The following is a 16,184-nucleotide window of genomic DNA, read 5'->3' as shown; positions in this document are numbered from 1 at the left end:
AGTTTACTTATCATGTAGGAGCACAAGGTTCACAATCACAAAATGAAGACAAAAACCAGGAAAGATCTGATCATGAAACCAAGAGCTGCACTAAGACGGAACGTTAGCCAAAACAATAGGTCATTTAAGGTATAATTTTACCCAAAAATACAGCATCAATGAATGTTAGCTGACACCAAACAGGATCCACAGATCTAGGTTTGGTTTCCTGGATTTGTGGATCCATCTCCTTCTCTTTTTATCGTCTTTGGGTGTCTGTAAAACGATAGCTCCGACTGCTTTAAGAACCTGTTCATACAATCAATCACACAACAGCTCTTTCCCCATTTTTAATTAAATGTTGTTCTTCAGTTTAGACAGGATTGAAGCCAACGCTGTCACTCATCTCCCTCTCTCTGCCACTCAGTGGGTGGAACTGCGGTGACTTCCGCTAGCGCTGACGTCACGTGCAGACCCTCTATTGTTTGCCACAGACGTTCGAGCCTTCAGGTAGTGAGTACTCCACTTTACATTTCAGTCAGGAGCTTTGATGTCACTTTTTTCTAACTTCAATCAAGTCACAATCCACCAAATCATCTCATAATGAAGTCCAGTTAAAAGATTGTTGTGTCTGGTGCAGCATTAACTGACAGTATGTGAAGCTGGGAGCAGCCGGACTGGGAAGCCACACAACAAAAGAGGTGAGGTGGTAGCTTTGCCAGACGGTCACTTGTTTGACATGAACTTTTGATTTATATGAATAATGCATCTCTTCTTTCCTTCAGAACAAGCTGCTTCTGTATCTGAGCCATCAGAAACAAGTGACCGCTGCCAAGGTCCATCCAGGCTTTATGTTAACGGTGAGCACAAACCCAAAAATGTTTTTTTTTGTTTTTGAGTTTTGTTTTTTTTTTGACACTTTTATAAACATTTTAGTTTTACAAAACATGAACATGAAATTGAGGTCTAGGTATGGCGATTATAACATCAAACATGCATACAACATCAAATGCTTTTATTAACTAGTACTGTCACTGTTTGTAAAGTCTGTCCATTTTCTCCAGCGCCTTTTTCAGGGCTCCTCCTGGAACCGCAGGGTAAAAGTCAGCTGTTCTATCAGTCAAATGTTTTCTGCGATAGAAATAAAAAAGCCTGTTGCGGGTGACTCTTTCTGTAGCCAACATTTTGTTGTGACTCTTTTAGCTGATGTCAACAGAATCTTTAGGAGATAAACATTGTCTAAATCCAGTTTGTCTGGGAAGCAACCAAGATACAGTACAGTAAAGGAGCAACTGATGTGAAACTGATGTTTTGCTGGTTTTGAAATGTACAGACAGATTAGAAACAGCCAGATGAACGAATAGAATAGAATAGAATAGAATACAATAGAATAGCCTTTATTGTCATTGTGTGTACAATGAAATTAGGAAAATTAATATCGTTAGACACTTCTGGACTTTCTTTTTTGTTACTAGAAAGAAAATGAAAATCTGTTTTTTAAATTTGGTTTCTCTGTTTTGACACTGAAAAAGAAAAACACCTTGAAATTCCATTTTAATTTGTCTGTTTTAAAATGAGAATCAATTACCCACTAGTTTTCCTTTTGTCACTGAAAAGAAAATCCAATTACCAAAAGATACACTGACTGGTTTTTAACAAGCACATCAGAATGTCATTGTGTATGCTCTGTGTATACCAGGGCTCACCAACACGGTGCCCGCGGGCACCAGGTCGCCCGCAGGGACCACGCGAGTTGCCCGCAGGCCTGTTCTAAAAATAGAACTAGTTCAGGGTTCTCCAACACGTTGCTCGCGATTTACCGGTGGTTCGCCAAGGGTCACTAATATAAGAACACAAAGTTGATTCGTCATTTGGTAGAACAGGTCTAAATTTCCACCCAACCAGAATTACAAGTGTCCTGTTCCCCTCCCGAGATGAAACGGTCAACTAGCTGTCAATCAAACTTTAGCGCTGGTTTTCTGCCTGTCATTGGAGAGGGGCGGGGCCCAGGATGAGCCGGATGCCAGGCAGGTAGTGGGTTTAGCCCCGCAACGATGTCCGCTGAATATAGTCAGGGAGTTATTTTCACCAACAGTGAGACACGGACTTCTGTTTGACAAATGTGAAAGACGAGTGTGTGTGTGTGATCTGTGGGTGGAGCCTGGCAGTCGGTAAAAGATGCAACGTGGAGCGGAATTTCACCAAAGTTCACAGCAACTTTTCTGGAGATTCTCCAGTGGGAATCAGCCTCCGTACAGAGAAGGTAAAAGAGCTGAAAACTAAAGTCCAAAAACAACAGTCCATGTTCACTAAACTGACCAAGGCCAGCGCTTCAACAGAGGCATCAGTAAAGTGGTTCACATCCTGGACAAGCGCAAACATATGTACACTATCTGCGCATGCGCTCAGACAGCTGGAGTCGGACCTTAACAGGTGCCTCTGCGTTTGACTCCAGTGTGATGACTGTAGAAGTGACGGGGATGGTGGATTTTTGTGCACAAAGTTCTGGTTTTAACTGATATGTTTTGACAGCATGTGTGAATTTAGAAAAGGTCAAATCTTTCAGAAATACAGCAGTACATCCAGGTGAAGTTTTATTGTGTGAGTGACAACATTCCTTTTCACAATTTCAAAGTATTAAAAATGCACATACAGGTGTGTATTATTTGTTTTTAATAATTCTATAAAAATATGCAGGATTATTCCATTTCTTGATTTTTGACAGAATATTAAAATATTTAGGAATACAGCATGCAAGTGCTTGTATTTGTTTTTTTCTACTTTTGATTTTCTTAAAGTAAAATAATAGTTTCATATTAACACTTTTTAAGTATTGCAAATGTTAAAACAAAGAAATATAAATAAATAAAGAACACAATGTTACAAACGTATTATACAAAATATACGTATGTACGAAAATTAGCTATGCAAATAAACGTTGCTAAATTAGAGTAGCCCTCTAGCAAATTCATTAGGTAAAAGTAGCTCACAGAAGAGAAAAGGTTGGTGACCCCTGGTGTATACAGTGACAATAAAAGGAATGTTGAATCTTCTCCCTCCACTCTGTTCTCTGCATGTGTTTCTAACTACCTGTCTAACCCCCCTACTTCGCTTCGTGTCTCTGTCATCCCTTCTTCTTTTACTGTTCTCTCAGTCTGACTGGGGGAATGGGTGAGGAAAATGGAGAGGGGCCATTTTTCCAGACCACAACTCCTGCCAAACCCCCTGTGCCGGCCAGCGAGTAGGAAGAGAAGGAGGAACTGGTCAGAAACCCTCTGTAGAGTCCAGACTGAGCTCTCAGATTTGGTGGGAAACACCGCTTGAAACCCCGACCCCTGCCTTGTGTTCCGTCTTATGTGTTCAGTCAGACAGCGTTGTGCCAGATCTTTCCTCATACATCACTCATATTTGATTTCTTTTTTCTCTCTTGTTTGTGTTCAAAGCTTGAAGGGGCTTTCTCCACCTGCCCCGTTCAGTGACGACGAAGACTATGATCTGGACTGGCTAAAGTGACATGACATGCAACCACAATAGTGTCTGTTTTGTTTGAATGGTCAACACTGTAGTAAGTAAGTAAAGTTTTATTTATATAGCACTTTTTAAAACAACATGTTACAAAGTGCTTCACATAAAGGAGACGGATAAGAACAAATAGGAAAGACGAGAATAAGAAAACAGTTTCAACATGCAGATAGAAACTTTCTGGCACAAGCAACACACACTGAACGAACACCATGGTCACATATGTCACAAACAACCCCTAAGACAGACCCACAACCAACACTGAATACAACAACACACAGACACAATATAGATGGAAACAAACCTCCATACACAAATATATGCACATGCACACACACACACACACACACTACACTGTCCTGATTTAATGAAATGCTTGTTTAGAAAAGTGAGTTTTTAAAAGTCGCTGAAAGGTGGATAAAGAGGAATGTGGTGCTTTCCCATCTGTCTGCGAGGAGAAGCTCATGCTGATGAACTGAAGGAAAAGTCAAACAGATGAACAACTTCTCTGCAGTTTCACGTTGACTGAGCTGCTGTCACAGCTTCACGGAGGACAAAACTGCAATCCCTGGCTTTTATTCTGGTTAAAATAACAAGCCTGTAATTCACAGAAACTGCTTTTCTTTAATTGTGTCATATCTGTTGGTGATACGATTTAATGCCCAACTTTTTACACAGCACTGTAGCAGATTATTTAGTTGGATCAGCAGTTACCCTGTTGACGTCTGTGGCTTCAGACTGTATCGTGAAATGGTTTTTAATTATTAGCTCGCTGCTTTAAGAATAACTTTGACACAATTTAGCTAAAATGACATTCATTCCTGAATATAAATGAGATGAAATTGTGGCCTTCATTGCCCATCATAATGTTTTCATTCATTCATTTTCTGAACCTGCTTTATCCTCACTAGGGTCGCTGGAGTCTATCCCAGCTACACAGGGGCGACGGCGGGGTTCACCCTGGACAAGTCTCCAGTTCATCTCAGGGCTGAACATATAGAGACAAACAATCACTCACATTCACACCTGTGGGCAATTTAGATTAACCAGTTAACCTATCGGTGCATGTCTTTGGATGGTGGGAGGAAGCCGGAGTACCTGGAGAGAACCCACGCAGACACGGGGAGAACAGGTAAACTCCACACAGAAAGGTCCCACCCCCCATCGACGGTGTTGGAATGGAACCCAGGACCTTCTGTCTGTGAGGCACCAGTGCTAACCACTGCACCACCGAGTCACCCATCATAATGTTTTGTTCATGTTAAATCTGTTTTTGTCTGCCATATTTTTGTTAAGTCCTTTGAAGATGTTATTTTCTCTCCTCCATTTGCTTGTTAATTTATTTCTCTGAATATCCACTGCACATATATTCATGAAACCTGGATGAAGCGTAGAGCGTCGGCCATGGATGAACCCAGTAGTTTCTGGAGCAGACATGTACAAATTGGATACTACTTTTTTTTTTTTTTTTCTCATTGCAAGATTTTGATTGAATTAAATGAGTTTCTGCGGAGGTATGTCCTACTTTTTTGGTTTTTCACATTGTTTACATCTATTGTATATTTATTGTATAGTTAATTACTTTGGAATCAATGAGCCTGGTGCTTGTGGATCAAATATTTGCCACCAGATACCACTGATTTAATTATTGCCTTTGGAAGTTTTTGTTGAAATAGTAAACTAATTATTATGGTGGAGTTCAGTGTCATGTTAAACTTCAAAATATGGAAATGAACAATCATACTATTAGATTTAAGTGTCAAAACATGAATTCAAATCCAATCAGATGTTTGTTTTAAAAAGATGCAATAATATTTGTAATTTGGACTTAAATCTAATGCTGTTTATTGTAATGTACATAAAAGCCTGAATTATTTAGTTCAAGGCTGTTGTAAATTTGTTTTTCCATTACTATATTTTTTTATACTGAAAATGTTGAGTTGATGTTGTGACTTCTTTGAGCCAGCAATGAGAGCTTAAGGCCCTCGTAAACCGTTATTGTAGCCAAACAGAAGCACCGCACCGGTCATAAACTTAGATCAAAGCCCAAACTAATATGAAATATTCGGTTACAGTCATGTAAAAGGTAGGTTTATTTCAGTGGCATTAGGTTTTGTGTAGGGTTATTAGTTGATTGTTGACCTCAAAATGAAAGACAGTTTTGCATATATTTTGTTTAATTTATAAATTTTTATTTCTTTATTTTTTTCATTTTTCTCCTATTTTTCATACTATACTTACAATATATATATATATATATATATATATATATATATATATATATATATATATATATATATATATATATGTATGTATACACATAGGCCAGAACATGGCATGGAGAAAAAAAACTGCTCGAGGTGAGGCAGGAAGAAATTAAATACAATTACATAAATAGGTAAGTAAATGAAAGTAAAGGAATAAACAAAAAGAAAAAAATAAAAATAAATTACAACTTAAACTCTTCACATAAGGCTTTAGTCTTCACAGCTTTAGGGTTAGTGCAAAAGTTAAGTGTGTCTAGATAGGATTTCAAATAAGATTTAAAGACCACAGAGCTGGGTTTCTGGTTGGCAGACTTGCTTCTATGTATATGAAATTTAGCTAATAAGGAAATGAGATTAAGAAGAAACGATTTCCGAACAGGCAAATCAGTAATAAAGAAACCAAATAAAATATCTTCAATTTTGAAGTTAAAAGAAATATCCAGCTTTCTATTAAAAAAAAAAAAAGATATCACACCAAAAAGTTGAAGAAAAGGCACATTCCCAAAACAAATGAGTTAATGTTTCATCTGAATTATGACAAAATGAGCAAAAGGGGTCGACACTGATCTTCTACTTAATCAGAGCTGAATTAGTTGGATAACACCTATGGGACAGTTTTAAAGACACCTCTGTCACTTTATTGGAAATGAAACACTTCCTTGGTAATAACCATACCTTTTCCCATTCCACATCAGAAAATAAATGACTCCAAAAAAAGATGGAAGTTGGCTTCCAAATTGTATCCCTTTGAATCACTTCTCTGATGCATTTATTATGAGGTTTTTTTTTTACTCAAGAATGGATGTAAATTTCCTGTGTATAATTCTGATTGTGCAGTTTGAGGGCTATTGGTTGTTGAAGGACTAATAGAAGATAGCATCAAACACAACTGCATATTCTCTAGGGAGTACCAGAGTTTTATATTCCAACCAAAATTCACTGTAAGTAAATAAGTGACCTTCCCTGTTAAACAACTGACAGACAAGCAGTGTTCCGTAATCAACCCAATTCTTTAAAACAACGACTTACGTTTGAAACATATATTGCGGTTATTCCACATACAGGGTGTCCCATAAGTCTCCATACATAGGAGACATAATCCATTCCATGGTTCTAACATGTATTTCTTTCTATTTCTTCTTTCTAGTTCTTCAGCAGTGGAGGACACGCATTGAAATGTGTTCCTGACAAAATGGCAGTCATATAGAGCATATTGTAGAAATCAAAATGGTTTATGTCAAGAAACGTTTATTTTTCCTATGTATGGAGACTTATGGGACACCCTGTATAAGATTTGTGAGGGGAAAAGTTATGGAGGACCAACATAAAAGTAAGTGTTGATGAAAATGATAAAGTTTCTTTGGTCTAAATCCGGTATTTCCTCCCGTTTGCAAAGACATGAATTTGCACGTACCCTTGCCTCTGATTGGCTAGAAAGGCTCTTCCGCGATTGGCTACTTCAATCTTTATTTATTTTATTTATTTTACTTATTTTTAATTATTATTATCTTTATTTGACTTGATTTGAGGTGTTTACTCATTTCCAAGGCAGGCTGTCAGTAGTGTTTTTTTTTTTTTTTTTTTTTTTTTTTTTTTTAGAACGTTCAGGTGGAATTTTGGGGGTGGGAGGGGTGAGGCGTGACGTAATTTTCATAAGGGTTAAATACAGTGTCGAGCTGACTACAGTTGGGACAGCACGTTGGTTCAGTGGTCTAAGCTCATGTCTCGCGAAGCAGATGTTGTGGGTACGAGTCCAGGTGGGAACCCCTATGGTCAGACGTAGGTGTAGACGCAGATGCTGAGGGAGGGTGCGAGCGGAATGACGTGGGGCGTGTCGAGTCCAAGTAGGGGTTGTGCGTGCGTGCGTGTCTGTGTGCGTGGGTGGGTGAGCATGGGTGAGGGTCGCTGCGCTGGCGTGTTGTCCTTTTGGGTGTGCGTCCAAAATTACGTCATCCACATTCTAGAATAGAAATAGAGAATGCTTTTTTTTCTTTTTTTTATGCTGTACAGACGCATTAATAGGGGTGAATGGATGAATGCATGGGAGGTATGTTTTGTATGTTTAAACCTAATAAATTATATTAAATTTATAATTATATTAAATTTGTAATTATATTAAATTTATAATAATATAAAATTTATAATTATATTGTATTAAATTTATAATTATATTGTATTAAATTTATAATTATATTATATGAAATTTATAATTATATTATATTAAATTTATAATTACATTATATGAAATTTAAAATTATATTATATTAAATTTATAATTATATTGAATAATTCTTTTCTATCTTTTTCCTTTTTTTTTTTTAAATAGACATAAAAATATCAGGACACATCTACAGCTTGTAGAACTTGACATTTAGTTATTTGACATATTGTGACTGACATAAATGCCAAGTTGTCAATCATTTTTAGGGTAAATATCAAAGCAGTATTTCTTGTAAGTTTACGTTGGATTAATTGTGCAGCTCTAGTTTTAGCCTTCCTGGATGCACCGCCACAGGGATTCCCATATTCAGTCATTTGTCCATGTTTTGTAGAGGGATCCTCTGTTTGTTTTCTTCATGGAGCGGGACCTGCTTATGTGACCGTTGGCACAGACAGTCTGTGCAGGTGTCCGCACAGCTGCTCTACCGAACTGAGAAGAAACAGAAGAAGGGAGAAGAAGAGCCCGAATGAGCCAGTGTGTGTGGAAGTAGGTCAACAACACAGATGTGCCTGACCAAAGAGCATTTAATAAGAAAACAAGAGCTTCTGAAGGGGACAGAAATCAGTAGATAATTTCTGCTAGTGGCAAAACAGGCCGAACCTTGTGGAAGGACGGAAAAGGGTGTAGAAGCTTGTGGGCTCTTGTGGAGAACAGCCCGTGTGTTTACTGTGTGTACCCATGGAAAAGCTGCTGAAGACGGCCTGACCCAACTCTGCTTTTTTCACTCCAACTGTGAGTTCTTGAACTTCTTTTAGGAACAGGACTTAGTATTCAGTTCCAGTGAATTAGTTTAAGAATAGAGTGATTTGGTCTTCTGTTAACGGACGGGTTTTCCCGTCAGTTGAACCTCCAGAAGGAAGGAAACAGAAACAAATGGAAACACACTGAAAAAAGGGCAAAGGGAAGGCGCTTCACTTTTCAAATATGTACTTGGCATATACAGCACAGTTTAATTCATAACATATACAACAGTTTAATTGTGTTCTTCCTCCTAACATGTGTGGGTCAGGCTGACTTCTGAAACACTCCTGCTTTAGGAGGAAAAGCTCAGCTGCACTCGGACAGTTTTTCGCTGGGACTCAGAATAATGCTGCTTTGGACCACTCTGTACAAGGTAAGGATGAATTTAATCTTATGCAACGTTATTCAGAATGACTTTATGCACTGTTTTCACAGAGCCAAGCTGTTCTATGCTATTAGCACCGAGCAACATGAATCTGCCAGTGTCAATGCTAAGGTTAGCTTAAGCTACCACTTACGTTAGCTACACGACTGTTGGCGAGTAGTGTTTTATATTCGGTCATATTTCTTGAAATGTACACACAGCGTATGTTTTGTGTCGACTTCAGTCTAAAGTGTGTGCTTTCAAGAGGGCTGTTGACAACTGAGCTTAGTTTAGTGGGGCAGAGGCAGTTGGAAGCGGTGCAGAGGAGAGCTAACATGATGGTTCTGGGTAAACATCATTCTTTACATTTACATTACGGCTAAAATTTCCTTAGGGGGTCAAATGAGTGGCCATTTTTGTCAAAAGAAAGTTGTAAGAAATGCATAGAACTGTGTTGAAATAATGCTAATCCATTTGTGCACAGACTACTGATATTATTTGACAGTGGAACCTATATTTTCATAAATATTGGATTTTAATAGCAGGTGTATGTGAAAACTTTTGCTGGTGGACGGACGTGACATTACCCATGATGATCTGGTCAGTACCAGTACTTCATTAGTAATAAACTTACGGACTTACTATTGCTAATTCTCCTCTTATTCATTCATGTTAGTATTGTGGATCTAAAACAATAACAGTTGACACAAAAACACTCAATGTGTCTAAAAGAATAGAATATTTGTTTTTCAAGTAAATTCAGTTCAAATATAACTTGGCCATTTGTGACATGAAAATATAGCATTAATTGTGATGAAATTGGACATTTTTGAGCTGAAAACATAGTTCATATGACCATCCACATGTTGAACAGAACTGAAATCCTGTACATTTGCAGAACTTGCATTTACCAACACAAAGTTCCTTTGGGGATTCACTTCTATTGATTTCTTATGCACAAAGACAGAAATAAGACCTCTAAGCAAATTTTAGCCGTTTACTGTTAAGCTGGCGGGTCAATTCTCCGTTTTTCCGGAGGTTAGGTCACTGTGACATGACATAGACCATGGGTCAGCAACCCTGGTCCTAGAGAGCCACTATCCTGCATGTTTTAGATGTGTCCCTCTTCCAACACAGCTGATTCAAATGATAAGCCTATCATCAAGCTCTGCAGAAGCCTGATAACGACTGTCAGGTGTGCTGGAAGAGGGAACCATCTAAAACATGCAGGATAGGGGCTCTGTAGGACCAGGGTTGCTGACCCCTGACATAGACCGTTTACTGACAGTGAGAGGACAGACCAGCTGACTGTTAGCATGGAGGAGGAACACTGGGCCCTCTGGATTTTTAACCCTTTCATGCATGAATTATGAGAATTTAAATCAAGATCCCCCCCCCAGAGTATTTTTATTCTTCCTTATGCATGAAAAAAAAAAAAAACAATGTCATTGAATTTTTTTTTTTTTACCTACTTCTCATGGAGTTACAAAAATGTGCACTCAGCTGGACACCATGCATTTTATTTTTTATTTTTATTTTTTTTAAATTTAACCTTTATTTAACCAGGTAAGTTAGTGGAGAACTGTTGCTCATTTACAATAACGACCTGGCCAAGAGGCAGCACACAAACAGAATGAGTAGCAGCACAGGTTATATGTACAAACAACAGAACAGATTAAAAATTACATTTTTTAAGCAAAGAAACATGCATTTACTGACACACTGTGTGAAAACTATGAAATAAAAACATTTTTAATGCTGCTAATCTTATGTGTTCTCACATTTTAACACACTAATACTAATTACTCACTCAGATAATATGCAACAAAGAACAACTTGTTAAAAAAACAACAACTGGTAATTACAGTCTAATAACAAGTAGCAAATAATTTACACTCAAATATGTCACTGCAGATCAGGTTTATCAAGAACAGGAAAGGTACAGTAATGGTATGAATGTCAGTGTATGGAATGATTCTTAAGTGTCCACTGTGTTGACTGATATGGAACTAAAACAACAAAACCCATGAATATACAAGAGAACAGCTGGAGAAGAACTGTCCACTGTAGTGACCACTATGCATGAAAGGGTTAGTCTTCAATTTGGGAGCAGGCTGTGTAGAATGTGTCGTTCGTCTTTTATAAAATCTGATAAAAACAAAGCTGGCAAAAGTGTCCCCAGCTCAGAGAAAGTGAGAGAGGGGGGCGAGCAAGCTGTAGGTTGAATGAGGAGAGAGAGCGCCAGTAACATCAGTAATGCAGTTAATTAGAAGAACAAAACGATGTTTTCTGACTTTGTCACAGGGGTTACAGTAAAAGTACTAAAGCAAACCTGTGTGAAGCTGCCTCACTGCTGGATACAGTGTGAATTCAGCTGAAGTTTACACCTGTCTGTCTGCTGTGTCCATTAACCCTTGAAGACCCAAACATGTACTGGCAACCAAAATCATCTACCAGTATAACATTTTTAATAACTTCTGATCCAGTAATCCTATCAATACATGTAAATAATTGGTGTAAAATAATTTGTCATCTTTTCATGGTCATCAGATATGACCCATTTAGATGTTCAGAGTATCCATAGTTACTGTGGAAACACTGTCATCTTCTTCAATATTGGTTCACCAGTAAAACCCATGGAGATGGATCAATGACAGTGGATGGAGACACTGGGTCTATGTTCAGTTATTGATATCATTGCTAAAAAAGTAAGTTTTTCTTCAGTTTTGTCTGTTTCTGATAAAATAACCCTCAGCTTTAATCTGGGCTTTTATGAACATCTACATGATCGGTGAATTAAATATAAGAAAGTACTGGATTTTCACAGAAAATGTGCAAAATACAGAGAATAATGTGAAAATAAGTCGTGATAAATCGCTTAAGAAAAGTGAAATAGAAAGAAAAATTCATTTAGCAACTGCCACCAAAGTCACACTGGGTTTTTATGGGTTAAGTAGACACACTCACAGACCTGTTGTTTTTGTGTTCTTACTTATTCAATTTTTAATTTCAAGCAGACAATGGACAAACAAATGTTATTTTTCACAGTTCAGTTTATACAGAAAAACAAAATGTAATTCTCATTTTCATTTCTCAGGCTAAATTGAATATCTGAAGGAATGGGATATGATTAAGTAATTTTAAAAAATATATTTTTCTGTTCTTCATTTATTTTTTTTTAATAGGTATCTGATAGTTGAAAACCAGGTGACTGACCCACTTGCTTTGAGCAGTTTCATGGGCGCTTTCGTAATTGGTGAGTATTATTAAAATGATTTTGATGATTTACGTGATGTGTTTTACTTGATTTAACTATGTTGCTTTTAATTTTTGAAAAAAAAACAAAAAAAACAAAAACATTTTGTGTTTGCTACAATTGCAATACAATTCAACATTCGTAGCTAAAACTAACACAGTCTAATACAACAGTCCTATAATGATTCCTACCATAATGAAGGTCATAGTATTCATTCACTGTCTGTAATGTATAATATTTTTTTCTGAATAGGTATTTGGTGTTCCTCTTATTCAGAGACCTGTGACAACTTTGCTTGGTGCACTGTTCCAAAGGCTCTGCAGTAAATGGTGAGTATTCAAATTATTTTGTTTGATTTGATTACACAGACTTTCAAAATTTATGTATATGACAATGTTGCTATCAGTTTCTGAAATATTCACCTAAAGATTTTGTATAGTGTGCTAAAATGTCAAGAATATACACATTATCCAATTTACTGGATCCACATTTTTAGCTTAGCAAATATAGCCTAATACGACAAGCCTGCAATCAATCCTACCTTCATAAAGGCTATTGTGTGATCTTCTTAACAGTTTCAAAGAGGTATGTCGATATTAAGAGTGGCTGTCCTAAATGGGAAAAAGAAGAAATTCCTCTCACAAAACAATTCAACTGCACCACACACTACAGCCTCCAAAATGACCAGCTGAATCAACATCTCACTGTTTTAGCACTGTAACACTGTATATGATAACCTTCATGAAGGTAGGATTTTTTTTTTTTTTTTTTTTGCAATACTGTTGTATTTGACTGCAGTCGTTTTTGCTTGATAAGTGAGTATGCATTTGAGTAACACAACAAAATAACTTTGAAGAAGTGTGGATCTGTTCAGTGAGGAAGCTCTGTTGGGTGTGTTTTAGGTTGGCTTGCCTGTAACCCCCCCCCCCCAGTGGATGTGGTGGTGTAAGGAGTGTTCAGTAGTCGTTTCAAGTACGTTAGAACTACTTAACCATTACAAACTCAAACATCCACATTTTGGACACACCACCCATGTACATATTCCAAATGTCCATGCACATTTAGGACATGGAATGCTTTAATTGTACATCAAAGTAGAGTGCATTCCACACAGGTTATTCACTTTCAAAAAGAACTGACTTCTTTCAGCTGTCACTTATGTGCATGCAAGAATTTAGCTAACGAAAGGGAGTACTTTGTTCGTATCAACGCACATCTGAGGAGAAATGGAAATATTTCTTGCATGTTTATGGGCGGTAGTTTTCAAACCAATGTTTATGGAACGTTTAAGTCTCATAAGAGGCGCAGACATACACCTCACACCCTAAGTGATTTTATATCAAGTATTGTGGAAACAACTAAATTAGCATCACCACCATTGCATGATTCTTTTTCTGATTGCCAGGACGAGGAGTGCGTGGAAGAGGAAGTTTCTGATACATCACTAGATTCACTCCACTGGCTCTCTATTTTATATCGTTTTCATTTCAAAATTCTGGTGCTAAGTTTCCGGGCTCTACGTGGCCAGGCCCCTGCATACATTGCTTCCCTGATTCAGCCCTACAGCTGGGCTCGTAGCCTGAGGTCTTCAGAACAGCACCTGCTGACGGTTCCACACACCTGTTTTAGCAGACACGGTGACAGGTCCTTTAAAGCTGTAGCACCACGTCTGTGGAATGACCTGCCTCTACACCTACGGTCCATGGACTCTGTAGAGAGTTTTAAAAAAACACCTCAAAACACTCCTGTTCAAACAGGCTTTTTAATTTCCCAACTGAGCCAGGACCACCACAAACTGATTGCACTTTATGCATTCATCATATTTTAAACTGTTTTTAATGGTATTTTATTGTGTTTCACGGGTATTCTAATTAAATTTTATTTGTACTGTTTTATTCGTTTTTCGCAATGTAAAGTTGCTACTTTACAGTGTTGCATGCACTCCAGCAGACGGCCATCCTTCAGGAGTCTGGGTCTGCTCCAGGTTTCTGCTGTTAAAGGGAAGTTTTTCCTTCCACTGTCACCAGTCACAAGTGTTTGCTCCTGGAGGGTTCTGTTGGGTGTCTGTAAATTTGATTTGATAAAGCACTTTGTGACTCTGTCTGTGAAAAGTGCTCTATAAATAAAATTTACTTAGTTACTTACATTGCTTCCCTGATTCAGCCCTACAGCTGGGCTCGTAGCCTGAGGTCTTCAGAACAGCACCTGCTGACAGTTCCACACACCTGTTTTAGCAGACACGGTGACAGGTCCTTTAAAGCTGTAGCACCACGTCTGTGGAATGACCTGCCTCTACACCTACGGTCCATGGACTCTGTAGAGAGTTTTTAAAAAACACCTCAAAACACTCCTGTTCAAACAGGCTTTTTAATTTCTCAACTGAGTCAGGGCCACCACAAACTGATTGCACTTTATGCATTCATCATATTTTAAACTGTTGTGTTGAATTTGTTTTAACAGCATAATGCAGTAATAAAAGATTAACGCAGGCCAATCCCAAAACAAGTTTTCTGACTAAAATTGACCAAGTATTCTTATTAAACTGGCCACTACAGCATAATACTTCTAGTCATATATTTATGTGTTTTATTTGATTTAATCTTGTGCCTTTTGTGACTGTTCACTCTGCAGGCTGATGATGAAGCCTTCCAAGGATCCATTGAGGACACCATGGTAGGAATAGTACATTGTCAGACCAGGAGAGGCCACCAGTAAACCAGAGGACATCGGGGTTGTCCTTGAAGGCCAGATGGTACTGCAGGATCTGGACAATGTTGCTTTTGGTGTTGCAGTGTTGTTGGGCTTAATGTATGCTTTGAACCTCAGCTGCCCCACTGAACTGAAGTATACCTTTGAAGTGCTCCAGAAAGTTGTGATGGAGCTCGACAGTGACACTCTCTAAGAAAGCCCAAGTTCTTAAAAAAAAACTGTATCAGTGAGCTGTTGCCAGATATGACGTGGGTGAGACAACAGTTCACCGTGTTTGCTCCTTGGGATACAGAACATTGTTGCTGTTTGGTTGCATTGATGATGCTTTGTGCACTGACAGAACTCACTTGCACTGCCTTTATATTTGCTACATCATATTTAGTTTAAAAATGGGGAGCCTTGCGTGGAGCATTGCTTAGCTTTAACACTTCTGGACCCCAGTCTACCATGTTAGTCCGTTGGAATATGGACTGTTTATTGCACTAGTACTGGACTGAAATGTTCCAACTCACATATTGCCACATTATTTTCATGTATGTTTTTGGTAATATTTGTTTATTACGTGTGCTTACAAATTGGATGTCAGAAGTGTTTGTGTTACTCTGACTGTTGTTTTTTTGCTCCACGCTCTTTATAACAATTGTTGATATTGTAAAGGGAAAGGCTACTTTGTTGTGATTATTGCCATTTGTTTTTGTCCGCACATACCCCATTGTGATGCATTGTTACCTCCGCCAAGGAGGTTCTGTTTTTGCTGGCGTTAGTTTGTCTGTTTGTCTGTCTGTTTGCAAGATAACTCAAAAAGTTATGGACGGATTTGGATGAAAATTTCAGGAAATGTTGATACTGGCACAAGGAACAAATGATTACATTTTGGTGGTGATTGGGGGTGGGGGGGCCATGGGGGCCCACTGATCTGCCTTGGCGGAGGTCTGCGCTCTCCGAGTGCTTTTCTAGTTTATTGATGTTTTGTTTTCAGTAGGAAGCTGGTTTAAGGACAGACAGTACTTTGTTCTAATAAGTGGTGTGTCCATACATTCATACATATATTTACACAGACATTCATACTGTTAAAAACTCCACTTCCTGGTTGGGGAGGGGCAGGACCTCACCTCACCTATCAGG

General features: G+C 38.1%; 1 long non-coding RNA gene across 1 annotated transcript; it reads left to right on the top strand.

Moving 5' to 3' along the window:
* The first annotated feature begins 8,907 nt into the window (after window positions 1-8,907).
* LOC115414677 (uncharacterized) lies at window positions 8,908-15,904 on the top strand. The gene is made up of 4 exons (XR_003934697.1): window positions 8,908-9,103; window positions 12,280-12,350; window positions 12,603-12,679; window positions 14,982-15,904. It is a non-coding gene; the product is annotated as an uncharacterized LOC115414677 (long non-coding RNA).
* Window positions 15,905-16,184: the final 280 nt, after the last annotated feature.

This window comes from Sphaeramia orbicularis, chromosome 24, assembly GCF_902148855.1.
Source record: "Sphaeramia orbicularis chromosome 24, fSphaOr1.1, whole genome shotgun sequence".
Classification (NCBI taxonomy): domain Eukaryota; kingdom Metazoa; phylum Chordata; class Actinopteri; order Kurtiformes; family Apogonidae; genus Sphaeramia; species Sphaeramia orbicularis.
Note: the sequence above shows the minus strand (reverse complement) of the source record. Positions and strands in the feature narration are given on the sequence as shown.